The 23340-nt window shown below is 54.4% G+C and overlaps 1 protein-coding gene across 7 annotated transcripts in view; it reads left to right on the top strand.

Annotated features, from left to right (window-relative positions):
• The first annotated feature begins 12592 nt into the window (after positions 1 to 12592).
• CCDC57 (coiled-coil domain containing 57) overlaps positions 12593 to 23340 on the top strand; it is a 105613-nt gene continuing 94865 nt past the window's right edge. For 4 of the 7 annotated variants that reach the window (XM_060290758.2, XM_060290755.2, XM_060290760.1 and 1 more), the window contains exons 1-3: positions 12593 to 12723; positions 13487 to 13561; positions 14570 to 14694. The gene's annotated coding sequence lies outside the window, so the exon portion shown is untranslated. Of the gene's footprint in view, positions 12967 to 13486; positions 13562 to 14569; positions 14695 to 23340 lie in introns of all 7 variants that reach the window. The other 3 variants (XM_060290756.2, XM_030843462.3, XM_060290757.2) reach the window with 3 other exon arrangements.

The following is a 23340-nucleotide window of genomic DNA, read 5'->3' as shown; positions in this document are numbered from 1 at the left end:
CCCTCCCAGGGACACCGCGGGCAGGCTGATCAGGCACCGGCTTGCCAGCCCCGCCCCCACCCCAGCAGGGCTCCAGGGAGTGTGCTTTGACTGGGGAAGTGGAGGAAGACCAAAGTGGGGTGGCAGAGTGATGGCCTCTGTGTGTGGCCCGGCGTGGGAAACCACCTGCTGACAGTCAGCTGAACGGCAGAGCAGCCTCCCCCCAGGGCCTCCCGTGGACCAGGGCCCTGCAGGGGAGGACCAGGAACCTCCACAACCTGAGACCCTCGGCCTTCCAGACCCCAAGCTCCCCCTGGGTGCTTCAGTCCACTTTCCAGGGCCAGGAGCCCTGAGCACAGCAGGGAAGGAGTGGGTGCAATTCTGTGGTGCAGGGGAGGGGCAGAGAAGGCCAGGGACACCCACCCCAAGTCTGACTCCGATGGCTGGTCCCCCACAGTGGCCCTGGGCTAGCCCCCCAACTGAAGCTCCCCTTTTCTGAAAGGGACGAGGTGGGTGACCCGGGGAGGTGCAGCCACCCCTGGCGAGGTGGGGGGGATGCTCTCCCTCATGACCCAACCTGCTTCTGGCCCTGCCCTTCCCCACGGTCCACCACGCCCCTGCCAGTGCCCCCACCTGCTCCATCTCCTGGATTCTCATTCTTCCAGTTGTTCCAAATCACAGCTGCAGGTCCCATCAGGACCTAGAACGTGCTCTGAGGGGCCTCCAGGCCTGCCTGCACCCTCTCCCCGGCTGCTGCAGCTCCTGGGTGGGGACTGTGCCTCACCCTTCCCAAGGAGAGAAGATGGATACAGAGCAGGAATGTCTACTGGGCCCATCACCCTCTCAGAGTCTGATCTCCATTTTCCACCCAGATGGTGGATGGGAGCCAGGCTCCGCCGTGCCACTGTCTCTGAAAATGATCTTGGAAACCTGGAGAGACTTCAGAGGGTCTCAGGGGCAGCCCCCCGGGAAGGATGGTGGGACAGGCCTCCTGCTCCTATGCAGGGCCAGATCTCGGGCATCAGGGAACCTTCCAGGGTCTGATGGGGCCATGCAGAGGCCCCATCCTTGAGCCCTGGGCACCCCCACTGGGCTCCAGGCCCCAGCCAGGCCATTCATCCTGCCCCTGGACTGCCTGTGCCACCCAGCATCGGCTGCCAGCACCCCGTGGACGGGTTCGGGGCCAGCACAGGCTGGGTCGGTTGAAGAAAGCCGAGTCATGGGACGGACATTCTGGCTGAGCCTGGGCCCCCCTGCCCTGGGGTCCGGCTCCTGACCCCACCGTCCTTAGGGACCTGGAGGCAGGCAGGACTGTCGCAGCCGGTCCTCACTCACACCACAGCTGGGCCACACATCCCATGATTCAGGGTGGAGAGGCCGCCTTTCCGGAAGACTGAGGCCAGCAGTACACAGGCCCCTCCCCAAGGTAGGCCGCGCCCCTTCCTCCCTGCTTGCCCCTCGGCTTTTCCTCGAAGTCAGTTCAGGCGCCCTGAAAAATAAACATATTGACTACTTGGCTGGCCCAGGCTGTGGGCGGAGGTAAAAACAGGCGGCAGAGGCCAGACCCCTGCCCAGCCCAGCCTAATTCACCTGCCCTCCCCACCCAAGGCTGGTGTTGGGCACGGGGGTGAGGGTATGGGTGGGGCTTGGGGGTGTCTGTGGGGGGTGGGAGTTCCGGGTGGGGTTCTGTGCGTTTATTGGGGTGTCTGTGGCAGGCGTTTGAGGTGTGGCTGGGATTGGGAGTGGGTGGGCTCTGGCTTGGGCCCTGGTGGGTGATCCCTCTGATAGCCGTTGGCTTTCTCCGGCGGAACCCGGCTGGCTGCTGCCCCTTGGGCCAAGGTCAGTCACAAGGGGGGGCCGCCCCAGCTGCCCACTCCTCCTGACCCTGCAGCAGTCCTGAAGGGAGGGTCTCACCTGGGAGGTGAGGAAGAGCAACCCAGCATGGGAGGCTGGGTCCAGGTGGGGGCAGCAAACTTGGGCCAATGGCCCCTCTCCTCAGTGGCCACAGTGACCTCACCCATGCCACTAAGAGACAGGACTGAGACAGGGTCGGTGCTGCTGCCGAAACATTCAGCACCCAAGGTCAGTGGGGCTGCTGGGCAGGCGTGCCCAAGACTCTTGTCGAGGTGGGGTGAAGGGGCCCAGCAGAGAGGAAGTCGTGCTGGCAGCCCAGGTCAACCCTGACGCACTCTGGCCTCAGTGTCGTATCTGTTAAGTGGCAGTGAAGCCCTCCTGACCACTCTTGGGAGGGTTTGAAAGCTCACCCAGCTCACCTGTTAGGGGTGTCGCTCCTGCCCCATCGTCCAGCCAGACTGGTCGGGGGGGGGCGCTCCCATGTGGACAAGCCCCCCTGCCCCGCCCACGCCAACATCCGTCCACCGGGCTTCAGACTGAGGCCTGCCCCAGCTCGGCATCGCCCTCCACCTTCCCAAAGTCACCCAGCACCCTGCACCCCTCACACCCACCCCCGTCCTCAACTGAGCTCTGCTTGGACGGCCAGTGAGGGCATCGAGGGTGGGGCACCTGCAAGGGGCGAAAGGGGGAACTTCTTAGGGCCACAGGCTCTGAGGACAGGTAGCCTCTGTCCTGAGGCTGCTGCCACACCCTCTGGCACCCTGTGACGCCCTCGGGAGCTCTCCTCTCCCCCACCCATAGATGAAATGGGCCTGGCCTGGAGGAGGCAGGACTCAAGTGCAGACCTGAGCTTAGATGTGGGAGTGCACAGGCAGAGGTAGGGCATGGGGAGTGGGCAGGAGGCCACTGGCCTGGCCAGGTGTGGATGACACGGCTGTGGAGACTGGGGGTGCAGCGGAGCAGCGCCCACCCCGACCCCACCAGGCTGAGAGGCTCCTGGGACTCCCGCCAGCTCTCCTCCAGGCCTCTGTGCCTTTGCACGTGCTATGCCCTCTTCCCTGGGGAGGCCAGTGAGCCTGTGCTGTGGCTTTGTTACCTGGATCGTGGCTCCTCCCCAGGTGAGACTGGGGGCCAGAGCTCAGGGGCCAGGTGAGTGCGGGAGAATCCCGGGCAGGTGGAGGCAGGCCTGGGCTATCTGAAAGTGCCCGGTACTTAGCCATGACATCCCTTCTGCAGGATCCTGTCAAAACACTGGTGTCCAAATGTCCTGCCTCCCCCTGCCCACATCTATAGATGTGGAGCCTCGGCTCCAGGGGAGGCCCCACCAGGAGAAGACAAGGTGCCTGGTGTTGGGGCCCCCTCTCACCCCCCATAGGCGAGAGAGGTATTCGTTCTCTATTGCTACACAAGAAATCACCCCCCAAACTTAGCCACTTAAAAGAGTAAGCATTTATTACTCGCCCTGTGTCTCCGGGTCAGGAATCTGGGGGCACCTGGGCTGGGTGGTCAAGGTTTCAGGAGGACCCGCTTCCAGGATGTGGCTGTTGGCAGGGGATCTCAGGTCCTCTGCAGATAGGCCTCTTGGGAGGGCTGCGGAGTGTCTTACACCATGGCAGCTGGCCTCCCCTGAGTGAGTGGTCCAAGACAGCCAGGGGGCTTTGCGGACCCAGTCCTGGAAATCCAGCATCATCCCTCCTGCAGCTGCCACTGTTAAAGTCACTCTGTCCGGCCCACACTCAAAAGGTGGGGAATTGGGCTCCACTTTTTGAAGGAAGATTAAAGAATTTAGAGGCCCCAGAGGACACCAACCCTTGACCCTGGAAGGAAAGGGTGGGGGACAAGTGTCGAGCCAGACCAGAATTGCTGTCAGGGCTTCGACCACTGATCCCCTGGGGAGGGGGCTGCTACTCCTCCCTCCCCACCCCTAGCCCAGAAGTCTCCAGGCAGGGCCCTTTCCAGGTAGGTCTCAGCGGGGTGAGTGGACTCGATATTTGGACCTGAGGGCTATGCGGACTGCCCCCACCCCGCCACACACCCCTCCAGCTGCTCAGCCCTGATGTTGGGGTACAGGACGCAGCTACTAGTCTGCCCCTTCACCTCTTCTCCTGGGCCCTGGGGGTTCAGATGTGACGGTTCTCCTACCCTCGGCCACTGAGAACAGCCTGAAGGATGAAGGACGCTGCAGTCATCCTCGTTTTACCTAGCCAGTCATGTTTCTGAAGGCGATGACTGCAGGTAAGGTTTCCGACAGACTCTGAGGTGGAAAGCAGTGTGCAAAGTCAAATCAAAGTAGGTCACGTGTTTGCTCTTAGAAATACACACATGCCGCGGGAGAGGTACACGCCCCAAGCGGGATCAGGTAAGGTTACATTCAATTTCTCCTTTACACTTTTCTAGAATTTCTCAGTTTTCCCGCAGGGAATATCTATTAGTTGACTTTTTTCTTTTTTTCAATTGAGGTGATATTCACATAACATGCAACGGATATGTAAAATGTACAACTCAGTGGCATTAATTTATTCATAATATTGTACAAACACCAGCTCTCTCTAGTTTCAAAACTTTTTCATCACCCCATTAAAACCCCATAAAAATACCACCCTGTACTCAGTAAGTCATCATTCCCCATTTCTTCCTCCCCCATCCTCTGGGAACTGCTAACCTGCATTGTGTCTCTGTGAATTTGCCTGTTCCGGGTACATCACATAAAAAGCATCACATGGTATGTGGCCTTTGTGTCTGGCTGCTTTCACACAGCGCAGTGTTTTCAAGGTCCATCTATGTTGTTGTCTTTATAATTTCATTCCCTTTTATGACTGAATAATATCCCACATTTGGTTGTCCATTGATCTGTCAATGGACATTTGGGTCATTTTTACCTCTTAGAGATTGTGAGTAATGCCGCTATGAACATTCCTATAAGGTCTCTCTGTGGACATAGTTTTCATTTCTCTAGGTCATATACCAAGGAGTGGAATTGCTGGATCATGATAATTCTATGTTTAACTATTTAAGGAACTGCCACACTGTTTTCTGTTTTCCACCTGCACCATTTTACATTCCCACCAGCAATGTATAAGAGTTCCTGTTTATCCACATCCTTGCCAACACTTGTTAGTTTCTGTTTTTTAAAAATCAAAGTCATCCTCATAGGTGTGAAGTGATATCTAAGTGGTATCATACTGTCATTTTGATTTGTATTTCCCTTATGACTAATGACAATGAGCATCTTTTCTTGAGTTTATTAGCCATTTGTATATCTTCTTTAGAGAAATATCTGTTCAAGTCCTGTACCGTTTTTTCAAGTGGATTCTATTTTTTTGGTTGAGTTTTTTTGTTTGTTTGTTTGTTTTTAGCTGTGCGGGGTCTTAGCTGCAGCATGCGGGCTCTTAGTTGCGGCATGCGGGCTCCTAGTTGTGGCATGTGGGATCTAGTTCCCTGACCAGGGATTGAACCCTGGCCCCCTGCAGTGGGAGCTTGGAGTCTTAGCCACTGGACCACCAGGAAAGTCCCTTGGTTGAGTTTTAAGAGTTCTTTATGTGTTCTGGAGGCTAATCAGATATATGCTTCTCCCATTTCCCAGGTTGTCTTTCCACTCTCTTACATTGTCCTTTGATACAGAAAAGTTTTATATTTGTTTCTTTGGTTGCTGTGCTTTTGGTGTCATATCTCATAATCCATTGCCATGAAGATGTACCCCTATGTTTTCTTCCAAGAATTTTATGGTTTTAGCTCTTACGTGTAGGCTGTTTTTTTGTTTTTGTTTTTTTTTGCAGTACGCGGGCCTCTTACTATTGTGGCCTCTCCCGTTGCGGAGCACAGGCTCTGGACGCGCAGGCTCAGCAGCCATGGCTCATGGGCCCAGCCGCTCCACGGCATGTGGGATCTTCCCGGACCGGGGCACGAACCTGCGTCCCCTGCATCGGCAGGCAGACTCTCAACCACTGCGCCACCAGGGAAGCCCGGCTGCTGAGTTTTGAGTGGATTTTTGTGTATGGTGTGAGGCGGGGATCAGACTTCATTCTTCTGCACGTGAAGATCCAGTTGTCCCAGCACCACTTGCTAATCTATTACTTTCATAATTACAAAACTAGGTAAAATATAAGCCTGCTCCTGTGTTTAAATTGAAGTAGGCATTGCTCGGCATGGGCCACCTTTTGGGTCTAGATGCTGCCCTGGTCTCTCCTTCCTACTCCTGGGGCAGCAAAGCCCTGCCCTAGACCCTTGTCCCCTCCAGCACTCGCACGTCAGTGGGCAGATCACCAGCCTCAAGCCAGAGGCCTTAGTGATGGGCATGGAGTAGGAGGCAGGCTCACCTGGGTGCTGGGGGAGGAGCAGCCCACCCTGACATAAAGGGCGTGAGGTGTCTGGAGCCTTGGCTGCAGCAAAGGCCACTGGCTCTGCGGGGCTGACCTGGCCTGGGGAAGCCAGGCCAGGTCGGGTCAGGCCTTCAGAGAGACCCATCTCTCCCTGGGATCAGGCTAGGCAGGTGGGGACACAGCCCTCCCCTCTCAGCTCAACCTTTCAGCCTGGAGGCTGGATAGGGCATGGCCCCTAAGGTTTGGACTTTCCCTGCCCCGACCTGCTGCCCCAGGCCCTTTGGATCCAGTCCCCCCAACTTTTCCTCCCATTTGCTTCATTCCACCTGCCCTTGGTCCCACAGGTGGCCACTTGGGGATCTGCCATCTCTGCCCCATCCTGAGCTGTGGGCTGGGGGTAGGAGGAGGGTCAGGTCTCCCTCTCCCCCTCCTTGGAGCCAATCTAGGTCCTGGGGGTGGGATTGGGTCAGGGTTGGAATTGTCACTTCGTGCTTTCCACTGGCTAGAGCCCCCCAACTCCCTCTTTGCTCTTTGTGTCCACACCCACTCCTCTCCCTGGGTCCTCCCACACCTGTGCCCCCAGGCCCCACAGGCAGCCCTTCCAGCCTTGCTCCCTGTGGTCCCTACTACCCATTCCTCCCTCCCCTCGTCCTGGAGGCCACACAGTCCAGGCACCCAACATACGGCTCCTCTGTCTGCTGCCTGCAGCCCTGTTCTCCCTCTGGGTCCCACAGGCTTGGGGGCTGCTGCTGTGGGACGCTACCTCCCTGTGCCCCCCTCTGCCTTGCCTGTCGCTGTTTGCCCCCACCTGTGGCCTGAGTGAGGTGCCGCTGAGAGCAGTGGAGTGGCCAGCCAGGGAAGGACTGGTGGCCGGAAGACCACTGGGGGCCGGCGGTAGGAGGCTCCCTGCTGTCGGGCCTGGCACAGCCTCCTCAGACGGGGGCCTGGAACAGAGCTGGCGATCACACAGCCTCTGCTGGCAGTGGCTGCTCCCGCGGCCTGTGCACAGCCTGAGGGCGGCCGGGCTATACCTGCAACCTCGCCTGCTCTCCAGGTGAGGCGAGGTGCCCCTTCACAGGTCAGGGCAGCTGAGGAGGCTGGCTGAGCCCAACACCGCACAGACTTCCGCTCAGTTGGGTACCTTTCCCAGGGGGCATCTGGCAAACGCTCACTGTCCCACACTCCCTGTCCAGGTCCCCAGCCCCCAAGCGCAGTGGCCGTTTCTCAGACCACAAGCCTCCAGGCCCCCTCTTCTCTCTCTGTCCATCTGGAGTTGGGGGGTAGCCTCTCCCCTCTCAGGGCCCTCAAGACAATCCTTGTGTTGGTGACCCCAAGGCACCCCTGCAGCCCAGACTCCTTGAGGACCCTCAATTCCCTGCGCCAGTTGGAACTCCCTGCTGCCACCCCCTGCACCGGGGGCCTTCCTCCGGGGTCCTCTCTTTCCCTCACTCCCACATCCAGGCCTGGGCAAGTCCTGCAATTCCTCATGCCCTAGGCCGTGGACCCCCAAGCCTGGGAGAGCCTTTGCCCACCCTGGTGCCTGGAACAGAGTAGGAACTCCAGGAATGCAGGTGAGTGAGGACATTCGGGAAAGGGCAGCTTCACACACCGTCCAGCCTCCTCTCCACCCCTGCAGCCCATTCCTCACACGCGGCCAGAGGCAGACTCCCAAAGCACCCCTGGCCCGGGCCTCTGTCTCTCTTCCTTGGCTACCATTCAGGTCTCACCTGCTCAGGTGGGCTGCCTGGTGCCCCAGGTAACTTAGCCCTAGCCACGCACTCTGCACCTGACCTTGCTTTGGCTGCCTCTCCCGACCTTACCGGGGATCTGCGTACCTTCTGGGGGGAGAGCTGGGTGTGGGCCCACCTCATTACTTGCTTTTGCTCTCTAGGGCAAACTCGGCTCACCTGGGCTGCCCCCTCCCAAGTGATACCCGGATTTACAGCTTCCCACTAATCCCCCTAATCTCAACTTGGAGCATCTCAGCCCCAGGGGACAGAGGTCATGACCCAGCCTGGCACGCGGAGGCCCGGGAAAGTTCTCCTGAGGTGGAGGATGGAAGTCTCAGCCCGACCCTGCCCTTGGCCTTCCCCAGGCCAGAATGGCCAGCTGGAGGATGCAGCCAGGCCCTGGCAAGGAACCAGGCCCGGGAGCCACGGAGGGGGCCGAGAGAGTGGGCTGGGCTGCGTGCCAAGCTCTAAGCATCCCCGTAGCCACCGGGAGGGCGAGGCCTTGCCCAACCTTCCTGTGCCGACCGCAGTCCTCCTCTTCCGGTGACTCAGCACAGCTCGGCGGAATGTCTGGGGTCACTCAGGAGAGGGTGGAACGAAGCCAGTCCCTTGCCCCTCAAGCGCCAGCTCACGGGTGGTTTGCAGGGAGGCGTGAGGGTGGGTCCTGTCCCTGCTCTGCTTGGCCACTCGAGCCCCCGTCTCCCCTCACCTTCGTTTCCTCACTTTCACTCCAGAGGGTGGACCTCACGGTCTCTGGGGATTCGGTTACTGGAATCCCTCAGCCTCCCCGAATCCCCTCAGAGGCCACAGTGGGCAGCAAAGTGAGGTGGACATCAGCCCCCCGGGCAAGACGGCTGTGGGGGTTGGTTGACCTGGCGAGGTGCACCCTCTCTTGGTGCCCACTTGTGGGGCAGCTTGTCCTTTTGGCCATGGCCTCACAGGGAACACCGCACTCTGTCCCACCCATGTCCATAGCCCTGCCTCTGCCTCCAGGCCTCAACCTCTAGGAAATGGCTATGTTGGGCCTCCTGGTTCTCTTGTCCTTTCCAGGAGCGCCGTAATTCCAACCAGAGTCCCTTCCTGGTTGTGGCGCCACGAGGACGCCCTCCCCTGCCCCAGCCTGCTGCCCGGTTCACAGGGCACCCCTTGTTCGGCAGGGGCAGGGACCATCCCGCTGGCTGTCCATGGCCTGGCACATACTGGTAGCGGGGGGGACGGTGAAGGACATCTCTCCCACTGAAGCCTCCCAGCTGGTCCCTGTTTCCTCAGGACCCTACCAGGGAATTTGCCCACCTGCTTCTGGTGGTCCAGAGGGGCACACAGAGGCCCAGGCAGCAGGTGGCAGCCTGGCCTTTCCTGCCCTGGGGCCTGTGAGCAAGTGGATAGGTCACTGCAGCCTAACACAGGCACCTTCCTAATCCGAGGGGGAAGTGACTTGCTCAAGGCCATGCAGGCTGGTGCCTAAGCTGGCCCCACCCAGATCCCTGTGCTTTTGGGACCCCATGAGAGGCCGGCAGCAGGGCTCCCACTGTGAGGTCAGCTCCCAGCACTATGAGCCCCACGGCCAAAAATTGGAGGAAGGACCTGGAGTCGTGGGCAGTCAGAATGGGGGCCTCGTCGGGCAGCCCCTGGTACTCCCCTGGGGGGCACTGTCCTGGGAGGGCATCCAGCTGCCAGGCCAGGCTGCCCACACAGGGGTCACTTGAGGATCACCAAGGTCAGGCGGTATTCTGGGATCTGGGAGCCACAGCCCAAGCCCAGCCCTTTGATGCGTGGCCATCCTGGTTTATACCACCCCACAGCGAGCCAGCTTGCCACCCAGTGTTGACATTTGCTCTAAGCTTAGGTGCTGGGGGCGCCAGTGGGAGCAGGATGGCTGACCACGCCCAGGCCAGCAGACTTGGCCCACTCCTGAGCCCCCTGGCCTCAGTTTCCCCATCTGTAAAGTGGAGAAAGTTCTAGAATCACCCAAAGTGTGGCTTTGAGGGCTTCATGTGATATAGGGGCCACCCCACACGACAGGCCGGGAAGCAGGGCCCCCCTCAGAGCCCACTGGCTTCTCAGGAAGGTCCAGCACTAGTCCTTTGCTGGCCCTTTAGTGTCCCTGCAATGTTGTTATTATCCCACAAGCATTGTACCCTCACAAGCTCCAACTGTATGCTTGGGGTGAGGGGGCAGTTTGATCCTGGCTATGCTAGTCACGAAGGGGCTGGGCAGGGTCCCTTAACCTCCACTGTTCTGTTACCACATCTGTGAGGGGTGACCACAGGGTGGCCTGTGGGGAGCTGGCCCTGGGCTGATATTAGCCCAGGGAAAGCAGTCTGTAGCAGGTTGAATGGTGGCCCCAAAAAGACGTGTTCTGGTGGTCCCAGTACCTTAGGATGCGACCTTCCTTGGAAATAGGGTCTTTATAGATGTAATTAGTTAAGATGAGGTCACATGGGAGAAGGGTGGGTCTAACCCAATAGGACTGGTGTCCTTAGAAAAGAACACATGTGAAGACACACACAGGAGGAAGGCCACGTGACGACGGAGGCAGAGAGTGGGGTGATGCATCGATGGGCTGAGGGGCACCAAGGACTAGCACCAGTAGTCACCTGAAGCTGGGAAAGGTGGGTCAGGATTCTATCCAGGGCTTTTGGAGGGAGCAAAGACCTGCAGCCACCTTGATTTCGGCTTCTGGCCTCCAGAACTGCTGCCTCAAGCCCCCAGTTTGTGGTCACTGTTATAGTGGCCCCAGGACAGACACACAGTCAGTCAGCATTGGCAACAGCGGGGATGCAGCAGGCTGGCCGAAGGGTCACCTGCCTTGCAGTGTGCGCAGAGGGCATTCTGGGTGGAGGAGGGGGTCTGGACAGGATGGTGGGCAGGTTGGGGGAGACAGACTGGGAGAACGTGGGGTCTGGCCTGACCTGTGGGGAGACCAGGCAGAGAGCTGGGTAGAGAGTAGTCAACATGTCCCTCCTCCCTTCCATGGGCATCTACTGGGCTCCCAGACGTGGGGCACAGATAAGGGGCCGAGCTCCAGAGCCCAAGTGGACAAATTTTCAGACCTTAGAGGGCCTGTGGGGTCTGCCAGGAGTGACAAGGCCCCTCTCGGGGTGGTGAGGGCCCGAGCTCTCAGCAGGGCCCACTGCCGGCCTCCATCATTTTGTGGGCTGTGTGATGTACAGGGGCAGGTGAGTACCATACCTCTCTGGGCCCAGCACCCCAGAAGCCTTAACTGGGGCTCAGGTGAGGGAATCAGAAGTTCTGGGATGTTGGGCGATTGAAGTGGTAGAAGCTGGCCCCGCCACAGGAATCAAGGCCATGCTGCTCCTGGGCCACCCTTAGGGTTAGTGCTAGGGTCAGGGTCAGGGCTGGGGTTATTGCAGGGATAGGGTTACGGTAGGGTGGGTCAGGATTAGGGGTTAGGATTAGTGTTGGGGTTGTCACAGAGTTAGGGGTTAGGGTCAGGGTGAGGGTTGGGGTTAGGTTTAGTGTTGGGGTCAGGGTCATGGCTTGGGTTAGGGTGACTGTTGGGGTAATTGCAGGGATATGGTTATGGTGGGGTGGGTCAGGTTTTGGGGCATAGATGGTGAGGTGCAGAGATCATATTTCTTGTTAGGATTTGTCTTTATTCAAAGGGGTGTATCCTCTTGGCCCTTTGGGTTTACATAGATACACCCCAGAGGCCCTTCCCTGGGGCTGAACTAGCACCCATGTAGTTCACATGTTGTTCAAATCTATGAGGAATGGAGGGTGTTATCCCTAGTTTATGGAGAAGCAAACAGAGTCCCAGAAAGCTGTAACAAGAGGAGCGGAATTGGGATTTGAAGCTGGACTGTCAAGCAGGTTACCCTGGTCTGGAGGCTGTGAGGCTGCCCAGGGCCTATGGGATGTAGGTTAAAGGTCATGGGGACCCGCTGTGGCTCCTCCAGGCAGGCAGGACTATTTTCACGTGGTTTCTGCGCACTGATAGGATCACATCTTTCATTTTCCATGAGGCTTGAATTATTGATCTGCCTGATTTTTTTTTTTTTTTTTTTTTTTTTTTGCGGTATGCGGGCCTCTCACCGCTGCGGCCTCTCCCGCTGCAGAGCACAGGCTCCGTTGGTGCAGGCTCAGCGGCCATGGCTCACGGGCCCAGCCGCTCCACGGCATGTAGGATCTTCCCGGACCGGGGCACAAACCCGTGTCCCCTGCATCGGCAGGCGGACTCTCAACCACTGCGCCACCAGGGAAGCCCCTGATCTGCCTGATATTTAATAACCCCTGGACCTCCCTCCAAGAGCTGCCTCCTAAAACAGAGGGTCGGGACTTTTGTCCAGCACTGGCAGGAACAGCTTGGCGACTGGCCCTGGGCAGCCAGAAAGCCATCAGGGTGGAGAAAACACAGATGGAGAGGAGAGGCTGGACCAAAGACTATGTCACCCCGCCTCTGTGCCCATCACTGCCTCTCTACAGCCCGGGCCCCTCCCCTCCCAGGTACAGTACCGCCCCGCTCCGTGCAGGCCCACATCCCGACCCGTCGGAGCCGCCAACAGCTTCGGGGCTGCGAGACGGGCGGGATCGTGGAGCCTAGCTGGACGAGGGGCGGCTGTCGCGCCGGGAAGCATTGGCCGCCTCCCGTCCACCCGCCACCCACTGATAGTCCTAAGCCTTCCTCCCTCGGCTGCACCTGCGCTCGGGCCGGGGGGGTGGGGGTGGGGGGGGTGGAACCCGGAACCTGGCTTCGGGGCTCACGTTTCCAGCCGGCGGGATCCGAGCAGTGCACCAAGCGCGCCCGGATAGCGGCAGACGGACTCGGGTTACCATGGCAACGCGCCGGGACCGGAGGCTGCTCGTAGCGGGCGTTCTGGGTGAGGCGCGGACGCGGGGGCGGCGCGGGGGGCCGCCGAGGGGCCTCAGGGGCCCGCAACGTGGGAGGCTTCGGCCTCTCGGCTCGCTTTTCACGGGCGTCTTTGCTTTCCTTGGAAAAACCCGAGACGTTCAAGTCCTGCCAGACGCAGTGCGCTGGGTGGGAGGGCCGGGGGCGTTCTCTGCCGGCACGCTTTGTTTCGAGTGCTCTAGTGTTTATTCGACCCCTCCAGGAACCTGAAGAGGTGGGTGCTGCAGAGATGAGAGAGTTTACCCCGGACAACAGCCAGTGAGGACGGGTTCAAACCCAGGCAGCCTGGTCCAGAGTGATTTTTTTTTTTTTTAATTATTTGAGACTTACAAAAGAGTTGCAAAAGGAGTACAGAGATTGCCTCTTTACCTTTTGCCGAGATTCCCCCAAATGTTAACCTCTTATGTTACCATAGTTCATTTTAGCAAACTAAGGAAACTAACACTAATACAAAACCATGATCTAATGTATAGGATTTATTCACTCAGCAATTATCCCACGAATGACTTTAGTCTTTTACAAGATCCAATCCAGCACCATCCGTGTTTTGTCTTCTTATTCGTTAATCTGGAGCACTTCCTCTGTCTTTCCTTGACTTTTATGAGTCAGTTATTTTGCAGAATGCCCCTCAGTTTGGGTTTATCTGATGTTCCTTTATGATTACTTTTAAGTTATGCATTTTTATTAAGAAAAACCTTACCAGTGAAATTGTGTTTTTCTCTGCATCTCATCAGGAGTCATCTGATGCTGATTTGTCCCATTACTGCTGATGCTAACTTCGGCCGTGTGTTTTAGGTGATGTCTACAAGGTGTTTCCCTCATCAAGTTACCCTTTTTCCCTTTCTAAATAGTAAATATCTTGTTTATAACCATACTGCCAACGAGTAATTTTAGCGTCCAGAAGTGAGCATTTTCTGAAACAATTATAAGTGTTGCATTTGCCACATGGTAATTTTTCCATTTCCATTATTTCTGCTTTTATAAGTTGGAATTGTACTGTAAGGAAGAACTTTTCCATATTTTAATTTGTTCAGTTATTTCTTGGTATAGGCATTTTATTTTTATTTCATAGGTTATAATCCATTACTATCATTTATTTTGTTGCACTGTTGTCCAGATTTAGCCCATTCAAGTTGGCCTCTGTCCTTTTAGCCTGTCCTCAACATTTTGAGCACTTACTTATTTTCTGACACCACAAGATATTCTGGACTCATTTTGTGCTTTCCTTAACCTAGCCTGGAGTCAGTCATTTCTCTAAGGAGCGTTGGTTCCTTTTAGTTTAGATGTTTTTTTTAGAAACCAAGATCTGGGGGAGGTATGCTCATTGCTACTGGAGTGTCATTGCTTTTTGGCTTTCTCAAAGGGCGAGCTGGGAAACATGTATTTGTGTACACTATATACATCCGTATCTATTTCTATATCCATATATCTGTACATACTAAAAATTGAGTTTATATTGATACTTCCAATTCCAATCCATCACCACAGGGTTCATTCTACATTCTTTTTCCTCTAACTCTGGCTCCTATTGTCCTCAGTACATTTACCTTTTTGCTCAATCCTAGACCGCATATAACGTAATTTCAGTATTACCAATCCATATTTGTGTGAAAAACAAACCTGCTAAAGTATAATATTTGCATGTGGTTGTTTTTGTTTTTTTCCTTAGAATATATAGTTAAAATGCTGTTTTACAAAGTTGTCTTAGTGTGTTTATGTTATTAATTTGTAATAAAGTGAGGTTCATTTGTTTCTGATTATATTTCACTTTGAGTACTTACTGATTTTTTTTTTTTTTTTTTTTTTTTGTGCTGCAGTGCGTGGCTTGTGGGATCTTAGTTCCCCAACCAGGGATTGAACCCAGGTCCTTGGCAGTGAAAGCACGGAGTCCTAACCACTGGACCGCCAGGGAATTCCCGATTCCTTATTGATTTAAGTTTTGGTATGTGAAACATTTATGTGGTTCTAAAAGTGAGCACAGTATCAGCTCTTAACTACAAGACTATTCAAACTTTTATTTTATCATTTATTCGCTTTTTGGGGGGGAGAGGCAAGGGAATCTGGCAGCTGTAAATTCAAATAAAAAGCACTCTGTTCCCCTCACTGTAGCAGTATCCCTCACCCCAAGCAAGTTCCGGTGATTGAATTAAGATCTATCTGCTGCTCATCTCTCTCAGGTTTTACAAATGGTCATGGGTACTGTTTGGCAGTCAGTGAAGGACAGGAGAAAAGGCTTGGGTCATAGGCCCCGAATTTTCATCCCCTTGATCCTCTTAAAAATTGTCTATACCGAGTTTGGTTCATGCTGGGATTCCAGAGGGTGCCAGCACTGAGTCCCCTGTCCTGAGTGCAGAGATGAGCCACCTCTGGAATTTCTTTCAAGTCCCACAAAAATGTTTTATAAATTCAGCTTTTTGAATATATTTACAGAGCACCAGTAAGACAACATGCCTTACCAAAATAGATTTGGGTTTTCTGCATTAGGAACGGTGGTTGAGTGGAAAGCCAAATGTATCTGGAGCCACAGTCCTTCAGAGGGAGGAGATAAAAAGAAACCTCTGCTTTAGGTGTCTCTTTGCCCAGCCATTGTGCCTAAATGGCTTGTTTGTGAGCGTCTAGGGACTGACTTTTAGCCTTTACAAATGGTCCTTTTTTGTACATTTTAGAGTTTGCAACTGCTTATGTTTTACTGAAGTCATGCAATGTTTTTTCAGTAAAGTACTTGTCAAGTGTTTATTCTAAAACAATTGCTCCAAGTTTTTGGTCAGACAAACAAAAGTGTGATTAGTTCTACTGTCACATCTGCAATTGGGTAGCCTGTGGGTTCCTCTCTGATTTGGTCATCTTGGCAAGGGGTGAGATTGGCAAGGATGAAATCATCCTCCCAGGCTCCTTCCTGTATACCCAGCTTATAGTCGCTGCTGCCAGCTTGCTGGAGAGTTGGGGCCCTGCCAGGGCGGGGCGAGCCCCTCTGCAGAGCCCACTTGGCTTGGAAAGCTCCTTCTTCTCCATGGAGCTCCTTTTCATATATGGTTTCTTAGGCCTCATCCTTTGCCCCGAACTCTTGTAAGTATGATGTTGGCTGTTAGGAGATGCTTGGCTATAGATCCTCCTTGCAGCCCTGGCCCTGTCGTAATCTGTGAAGAGACACCTCAGAGTCTCCCAATGCCTGGACGAGCCAGTTTCTGAGCCTCTTTCTCAATGCTCCGTTTGATCTGACAAGGCTGGGCCTGCATGGTCAGGGTCAACTGCTGCAGACCACTGCTGGGTTTTGGGTGAGAGAGTAAGTGAGTGCCCGAGCTCTTCCACACCCCACTGTATAGTCTGTGGTGGCATCTTGACACCAGGGGTGCATTCGAACTCACTCATGACTGAGGTGGTCTTCAGATAGGGCCTCTGCTGCTTGTGTCTGTTTGCAGCCTGCAAATTTTCCATGTTTGGGAAACCATGACTTTCATGAGGAGTAACTTCCATCTTCCTAAGACCCAGAATTTCCAAGTGCCTTTCAGAACTAACAGGTAAATATCCCCCTTAGATTAAAAAAAAAAAAAAAGTTTAGAAAGCTCAGCATTTTACAGATGAGAACATCAGAGTGATGAGATGACCTAGCACAGTCCTGGTCCATCCCCTGCTGACCCCACTGCTTCTCTTAGAAGATTGTGAACACCGTGGGCCAAGACGAGTTGACAGTGCGCTCCCCCCGCCCTTCCCGGAGATTTCTCCAGTTGCCCCAGAGGTTTTGTGTGGTCCCTCCTGTAAACTGGGTGTGTACTGGGGATGCCTGCTGGCTGACAGACAGATTGGGTCCAGATTTTGAATCTGTGACCTTTAATAAAAGCCGATTATTCTCAGCCTTGGGGCTTTTAGGATTTGTGACGGATGCAGGGCAGGCTGTCTGTGATGGGGTGGGAGGGAAAGGAGCATAGCACTGGGCATGTCGAGGTCCAGCGGAGCATACACAGTAGAAGCTGGTTTCTCTCTGGGGACCGGCTGGAGGTCCAGAGGGAGCTGTGGTGGGCAAGATGGGCCAGGCCCCATCCTAGGGGTCTTCATATACTGTGCCAAACAGGTTGAACTTTCTTTTGAAAAGGCCACGTGCCATGGGCACAGTATCACGTGGTCAGATTTCTGTACTAGGAGAGCAATTTCCATGGGTGGCTGTGTGACCGATGCATTTGAGAGGCGAGCCTACGGACGGTCCTCAGAGGAGGGAGGCCCGTTGACGTCACAGACCTCCGTGTGCTCTCTCTGTAAAGAGCCGCAGTGATGACTCAGGCATTTCATCAAAGATCATAGTAGCATCGGCATCATTTAAAGTTGTGTATTTGCTTAAATCCTGATTCTTTGCCTGTGAGTGTGCACAGGCATGTGGGTGGTCTGTGTGTACGCCGATTTCTGTTGACAAGACTATGCCAGAGCCCAGAGCTCACTAGGCCACGCACCAGCTCACACTCATGCAGCCCCACTGTAGTCAGCTGGCTTTGTGCATATGTTGGGGTTTGGGGGGCCAGCCATTAGACGTCAGTTAGTGTGGGTGAACGCCCAACTGTGGAGGTCATCGAGTCACCTTGTTATTCCACTCCGGGCTTTTCTTGAGCTTGGTGGCCAGGCTGACCTGCTGGAACCCTGGTTTCCCAGTGGTCCTGGGAGGCTTGCAGCCAGGGCAGGGGCCACGGCCTGAACAGGATGTGTAAGCCTCCTGAAGGCTGAGCAGAGCCCCTTCCTGCCTTTCCCTCTGGGCAGGGCCTCCCTGACCTCTGACCCGGGCAGCCCTGCGTCTCCGGCCACGCTAGTGATGTGGGAAGTTACCTCCTCTGCCCCTTTGTTTCCGTGCATCTCTGTCTTGTCCCAGTAGGGATGACAACCCGTTGGTGTGGGGACCTGGCCCGTGTCTCCAGCAGGTGAAACAGCACCTGACATGTAGTAAGAGCTAAATAAATACTTGTTAAATGAATGAATTTAAGAAAGTTTGCTATGTTTATGAGAATTTTACATAGTATCATTTTTTTTCTGGCTACAATGATATACATCCTAACTGGAGTAGTAACAAACATTTGTTAGCTCCTTCAAGGTGCCAGGGATTGGCGCACAGAACAGAGTGTGGTGACCTCAGGACATGCCTGGGGAATCCCCTCGGCTGTCTGCCTGGGGGAAATACTTGGCAACTGACTGAACTGGAAGCCAGTAACTCCAGTGTTCACTGAATTCAGAACTTTTTAAAGTGAATGTCCTTAGTTTCCCTGTAGTTCATTGATACAGCCAATAACACACTTGAAGATCAAGTTATTGTTGATCTAGAGTGACTGAATCTGAAGGGAGAGGGCTGGCGATCAGAGTGTGGGGTGCTTGGGTATTTTGGAGTGGGGGAAACCATGGACAGGGTAGCAGAGGTGGGCCAGGCACCTCGGCGGATGCAGGGTCATCCTCTGTGGTAGAGCCACCTGGGCTCTGAGACCACCTGGTACACAGGGTTGTGGGTACTTTAAGGAAGCCGAGCCTTTGGAGGAGGAGGAGGAGTGGTTTGGAAGGGCCCTGGGGGAACAAAGATACCTGCCTCCCGGGTTCCTCTGCTGTAGCCCCAGAGCCCCATGTTTATGTGTTGTCATGTGATAGTTTTTTTACTTTTTTTTTTTTTTTTTTTTTGCGGTACGCGGGCCTCTCACTGTTGTGGCCTCTCCCGTTGCGGAGCACAGGCTCCGGACGCGCAGGCTCAGCGGCCATGGCTCACGGGCCTAGCTGTTCCGCGGCATGTGGGATCTTCCTGGACCGGGGCATGAACCCGTGTCTCCTGCATCGGCAAGTGGACTCTCAACCACTGCGCCACCAGGGAAGCCCGTCATGTGATAGTTTTTACCATTTAGTTATTTAGTACATACTTTTGAGCGCCTCCTGTGTGCTGGAGTTCCAAGTATGGGATACCATGTGGAATGTGTAGGGAAGAATGATAACATAAGCAATAATCCACCCGCTCCTGGTAAGTGCCACGCAGAGAACTTGGATGGGTCTACGGCATTGCACCAGTTTGGGTCGAAGTTGAAGGGGGATTTCCTGGAGTGATCCTTGAGTTGGTCTCAGTGACAGGAAGGAGCCTGCTTGTGGGTTGGGTGGAGCATTCCAGGCAGAGGGGCAGCTGGATTGAGATTGACTGACGGGGTGGGAGGGGGAACCATTCGGCACATCCCAGCCCTGAATGTAGCGATCCAGGTGTTGTAAGTGGACCGAGGAACCGGAAGCACTGCTGGGCGGGGGGCAGTTAGGCTTTTTTTTTAAGATTCCTTTGGTGGCTCTGAAAGGGCAAGTATGGAGCAGAGGGGCCAGTTCAGGGTCTGGAGTCAGCGAGACTCCAGGTGAGGGATGATGGTGGCTGAGGTGTGGTGGGGGGATGAGAGACAGCAGGAAATCCAGGCTAGTTCGTGGTGTTCAGCTTGGGCAGCTGGGTGGAGAGGGGTGCCATGGGCGAGCTGAGGGCAACGGGGGCGGGAGCGTGCAGAATTGAGGGTGGCAGGCTCAGGGTTTCTGTCAGCACCCTGTTAACTCGAGATGGCAAGCAGGCCCTGGATGGATGCAGCTAAGGAGAGGCTGACAAGGCCGCACTGGGCCTGTGGGTGCTGGGCGAGGCAGGGTGCGACTGCCTAGCAGGAGAGGTGGTGGAGACCGGGGCTGTGCCCAAGGTCTGCCCCGGCAGAGCTCTGCTCTGCCCCAGAGCCCTGTGGGGAGGCCACCACACTGTCCCTGGTTAGGACAGCTCTATCAGGACATTTGTGGAGTTCGGCCGTCCCTTCTGATTAGGACCCTGCTTCCGAGTTCGTCCTCCCTCCCTGCCCTCACACTCAGGACGCTTGCTTCCTGTCCGATGCCACATGTCAGGGGGCGCTTCCTCCATCAAGCCTTCTCAGATTCTCGGTGGACACCGAGTGGGTGTCCTACGTTTAACTCAGTTCCCACACTAACTGCCTGGGGTTAGTGCCGATCCCACGAGATACCCCCCTTCTGGATGCAAGTCCAGGTTGTCACCTATGCTCTGCCCGACTGCTGTAAATCAGGGTTCCCATGACCCCTCTCCTCAGGTTCAGTAACGTGCTAGAGCAGCTCACAGAACTCTGGGAAGCACTTTACTTACTAGATCACCAGTTTATTATAAGCGGATACAACTCAGAGCTGCCAGATGGAAGACACAGGGTAAGGTGGGTGGGAGGGGCCGGGAGCTCCCATGCTCGCTCTCCTGGCACACTGCCCTCCACACTTCCACGCCTTCACCAGCCCAGAAGTTCAAACCTGCTAGTTCAGGGATTTTTACGGATGCTTTTGAAACAGTGCGTAATAATTAGTCAAACCCATTCACCTGCCTTCACTAATCAAGGTAGTTTTAAGACTTGCATGTCCTCCGAACAGCATGTAGCCTAAACAATAAGATGTTTGCCTGAGTTGTTTTCCAGGAACTTGGAGTCAGCTGTGTCTAGTTCAAGCTGAGCCAGTTAAGACTGGATAGGACCACCAACCCTCCAACTGGGCATGTAGGAGTGTCCGCTTGGTGACCTTTTAACACTGGGGGGTCGAAAACTCCACCCTCAAAACATGCAGAGGCCTGTAGCCTAGTTACACCTGTGCAGACCGATTACCAAACCTTTTTTCAATCACCTTTCCTCATGAGCTTGCCTCTGACTGCCCTGCTTCTTTATTCCTGATCCCATAAATACCCCGAGCCCCTTGCCTCTGGGGAGGTGGATTTGAGATTTGATTATCTTGCAAATAAACACCCTCTTTGCTGCAACCTTGGTGTCTAAGCGAGGCTTGTTGTGTGGGGGGCAAAGTGAACCTGGTTGCCAGCCACGAGGTAAGTCCAGAGGGACGTTTTGCCTGTGCCTCGTTGGCCCCTTGCCAGTACTGAAAGCCTGTAGAGGAGTCTGAGCATCTGCTTGGTCTGTTAGTTCCAGGGACCGTCCCCTGGATTTCCCCAGGGAGGTGTTGCTGACCTTCGGTGCTTAGTTTCATTTTGCAGCAAAGAGACAGGTTTTGGGTTTGTTTTGTTTGTTTGTTTTGCGGTACACGGGCCTCTCACTGTTGTGGCCTCTCCCGTTGCGGAGCACAGGCTCCGGACGTGCAGGCTCAGCGGCCATGGCTCACGGGCCTAGCCGCTCCGCGGCATGTGCGATCTTCCCGGACCGGGGCACAAACCCGTGTACCCTGCATCGGCAGGAGGACTCTCAACCACTGCGCCACCAGGGAAGCCCCTGTTTTGTTTTTTTTTTAATTTATTTATTATTTATTTTTGGTTGCATTGGGTCTTTGTTGCTGTGCGCGGGCTTTCTCTAGTTGCAGCAAGCGGGGGCTACTCTTCGTTGCAGTGCATGGGCTTCTCATTGCGGTGGCTTCTCTTATTGTGGCGCACGGGCTCTATGTGCGCGGGCTTCAGTAGTTGTGGCATGCGGGGTCAGTAGTTGTGGCTGGCGCACTCCAGAGCGCAGGCTCAGTAGTTGTGGCGCACGGGCTTTGCTGCTCCGCGTCATGTGGGATCTTCCTGGACCAGGGCTTGAACCTGTATCCCCTGCATTGGCAGGCGGGTTCTTAACCACTGCGCCACCAGGGAAGCAGGTTCTGGGTTTTGAGTTTTTGTGTTTGGAAGATGTCTTTTGGGTGAGTAACCTTCTTAAAGAAATGTACCTGTGCCTGTTGCCAAACACCTTGGCTCCCTGTGCACCAATGCCGAATAGAAATACGGAGACAGAGATTTGGAGGAAAAGAAATAGAGAGGCTTTTATTTCTCTGCCAGGCAAAGGAGAGACACGGCATGCTGGCACCTCAAGAACTGTGCCCCTGCTCCTCGGGGAATCAGAGAAGATTTACATGTGGGGCTTGCAGTCAGGCCTATATGATAAGGATCAAAAGTAGTGAAGGTCTTGCATTCTTTTTCCTGCATTATTTCAAAACAGTCACAGCTGGCCTCAGGCAGCCTGGTAATTGGGTTGTTGGGTCCGTTTGTCTCTTGGTTATCGGCCTGCGACCTTTCTGAAATGCAGATGCTACAAGGGAGCGCAGGATGTCATTCACTTAGTGTTAAAGAGTGATAGGTTAGCTTTGTGAAGTACAGATCTAGTTACAGACACTACAGATTAGTAACAGTTAAAACTAGGAGTGATTAACTCTTTCAGGCCAGGTTATGTTTCTTGTCTAGCCTGGTCACTGTTCCCTTTATTTTTCTTGTTCTCAGGAGAGGGAAAACTTCATTTCTATTTTTGCTGCAACATGCCTAGATTGTTTGCCAATCCTGTCCAGATTGTGGGCAGGATTTTTAAACCTGATTGTTTAAACCATTAGCCACTGGTGATTGATTCAGCCTCCAGCTCCTCTCCTTTCCCTGAAAGTTGGGAGGTGGAGGTGCAAGTTCCAACCCTCCGGTTCCCCTGGCAACCAGCCCCCAACCATTGGTTATCTAGGGGCTTTCCAAAATCACCTCATTAACATAGACTCAGGTGTGGTTGAAAGAGGTTTGTTATGAATAATGGGAGACATCCTTTCACCTGGAGTTATTTCAGGAACTAGGAACAAAAACTAACTAAAGATGCCCCTGTAGCTTCTGTCACTCAGGAAGTAGGGTTTTAGGAGCCTTGTGCCAGAAACCGTGGATGAAGACCAGTGTTTGTTGCTGTATCACAACCCCACAAGGCCCTGCGTTCTCCTCCTTCTCCCTCAGCCTCTCGTGCCTGTGCCCTCTCCCTTTGCTCCGCATCTCTGGTGCAGTCACCCCGAGACAGGCTGGGCTGGAAGGGCATGTGCCTCCTCCCCTCCGTGAGGCTGGCCTGCACCCCCAGTGGACACCGGGGAGTTGTGGATGGATGTTTCTGTCCAGATTGAGATCATCGCGGATGCCTGAGGATTAGGGGCTGCGAGGACCAGCCTTAAGAAATGATAGTATCTGTCACACAGGTGCTAATAAAAGCGTCCCCTGCACAAGTGTCTGGAGGTCAGCACAGCAGGCCTGTGGGAGAGACTCAGCCTATACTTTTTCTGTCCTCTGTGGCTGCTTTCACACAGAGTTGAGGGGCATCAGTAGAGACCCTGTGACCCACCAAGCCCTCAATGTTTACCGACTGGCCAGGAAAGGGAGAAAGCTTGCCAGGCCCTGTCCTGCACAATTGTTTCCCTTATCGTAAGGAATTCGTTTAGATCTAAATGCCGACAGCTTCACCTGGGAAACTGCCTTACTTTTTCCTCATGAAAGATGCAAATCCTATGATGGATCCTGTTTTCCTTTGTGCTTTGCCTTCCAGCAAGCCCTTAGTCAGATGCATTGCTCAATATTTAATAATTACCTGGCCTTCATTGCCCATTCCTAACGTTCATCGTGTGTTTCTTTTTTTTTAAATCAATTTTATTTATTTATTTTTGGTTGCATTGGGTCTTCGTTGCTGCACGCAGGCTTTCTGTAGTTGCGGCGAGTGGGGGCTACTCTTCGTTGCCATGCATGGGCTTCTCATTGCAGTGGCTTCTCTTGTGGAGCACAGGCTTTAGGCGCGCGGGCTTCAGTAGTTGTGAGCTCAGTAGTTGTGGCACACTAAGCTCACGGGCTTAGTTGCTCCGCGGCACGTGA

This window comes from Globicephala melas, chromosome 20, assembly GCF_963455315.2.
Source record: "Globicephala melas chromosome 20, mGloMel1.2, whole genome shotgun sequence".
Taxonomy (NCBI): domain Eukaryota; kingdom Metazoa; phylum Chordata; class Mammalia; order Artiodactyla; family Delphinidae; genus Globicephala; species Globicephala melas.
The sequence above is the reverse complement of the archived record's forward strand: the minus strand, read 5'-3'. Positions and strand labels throughout refer to the sequence as shown.